The sequence below is a fragment of the Apaloderma vittatum genome, unplaced genomic scaffold (genome assembly GCF_000703405.1).
Source record: "Apaloderma vittatum isolate BGI_N311 unplaced genomic scaffold, ASM70340v1 scaffold12996, whole genome shotgun sequence".
In the NCBI taxonomy this organism is placed as follows: Eukaryota; Metazoa; Chordata; class Aves; order Trogoniformes; family Trogonidae; genus Apaloderma; species Apaloderma vittatum.
In genome coordinates, this window is record NW_009720104.1 from 1 (window position 1) to 1,764 (window position 1,764).

The following is a 1,764-nucleotide window of genomic DNA, read 5'->3' on the forward strand; positions in this document are numbered from 1 at the left end:
CCGAGGGGGTTGCGGTTTAAACCTGCTTTTGGCTCGGAACGAGCGGGGAGAGGCAGCGAGTTGCTGTTGTCTCTCAGCCCACCCGTGCCTTACGATCACGGTTAAAACCGGCATAAAAACCTGGATGAGCAAGAAGCCGGTGGGTCCCCCCGCTCCTGCTTCTCTGGCACAGCCGCCGCCCGTTGGTCGGTGCTTTCCTTCATCTGCTGCCCCGGTGGCCCCAAACCCCATGGAAAGAACTGGGGAAGCTCAGGCGTGGATTTGCCGAGGGATGTCATGGCCTGACAGGCCCCACAGTGGGACCGGGGCTTCACGGTTGTTTTTTCTGCCTGAAGTTATGAAGTTATTCAGTCCTGAGGTCCTTTCTTCATTTGTTGGGTTGTATTCGTGCGTTTTAGGCGGTGTCTGTTGTTGGTGTTGCTGCTGTGCCCAAGAGTGTTGCGTCGACATCAGGTTGACAGGGTTTCCAGCAGAAGTGAGCAGATCTGGAAGACTCGAGGCACTTTGTATCCACTTTATGAGGCTATTTCTGATAGAGTGGCATTGAAAACGTCAGCTTCAGATTTCAAACCGTCTACCGAGGTGAATAAGGTCGAATGCACGAGCAGTCGTGGATTTGGGAATGCAAACTCCCTGGTCGCTACCCTGTGCCACATGAACATACAAGTAGTTCATCTGTCGGTTTTCAACTATCGAGAGATTTTGTACAGCCTGGAAATTGTGTGGCAGAGTTTTCTCTGCCATATCTACAGCAACCAAAGGACGATGATGTGCTTGGAGATTACTTGACCTGAGCTATAGCCGAGGTAGTTGGCTGAATAAACTAAGGTCATTTAAAAGGTTGGGGAAGATGTAAAAATAGCCAGTTCCAACTGCTTTCAGCCAGTTTCAACGAGTTTCAGCTGATTTCATCCAGTTTCCCAGCTAATTCCCCCATGTCCTCGCTTCCCTGCCATGGGCAGGGGAGGCCCAGGGGTGTGGAGGGAGTAGGTGCCTCTTTAATTCCCTAAAAACTACCTACCCCACCGCCAGACTGCTGAAGAACCTGCAGCAGCTTGGGAAGGGGTTGCTGTTCCTTTGGAAATTAATGCCTTTAATTCCAGGCTTGTTCCTGGGAAAATGCTGTCCACCATCGTCCTAGGCTTGTCAGGCGGAATTGGGAGGGCTTTTAAACAGGGGATTAAGGAAAGCGGTCACTTTTGAGTCGGTAGAAGAAACCTCTCCATGGCAGTAATGTTGTTCAGTGAGTTTGTTCCAGAGCACAGCTCTGCGTTCCTAGATGATAAAGGAGGCTCTGAAATGAACTGGCTTTGTAGCATAAACCAATACCCAATTGTTGGTAATAGGAGGAAATATTCCTCAGAGGCATCGCGGTGTGCTACGATGTAGTCAAGCGCATCCGATGTCAGATCCGAGATGGATGGATTCCTGATCTTGGCTGATCTGACAGGCTGTGCCTCTCAGCGTACCGTCGCAAAAAACTGCTCTGGGACTGGGAAAAGGGCTTTGCTGAGAGACTCCAGGTTCCCCACTGCTTGCTTCAGAGCCTGCAGGTTATCAGGAACCTCCTAAATGCTTCTCTGCTTTGAAATCCCTGTTGGCCACCACTAATGTCATCTAGTTTCAGTGCAGAGGCACCTGGTTGGGCTTAGCATTTTAAAGCTTCCCCCGTAACATTGGTCAGCTCGTTTTCCTTGCTTTTCATCACCGTTCTCGAATTTCCTTTCTATGTTTGTTGGCAGGTGTACCACTCCTTCAGGATCG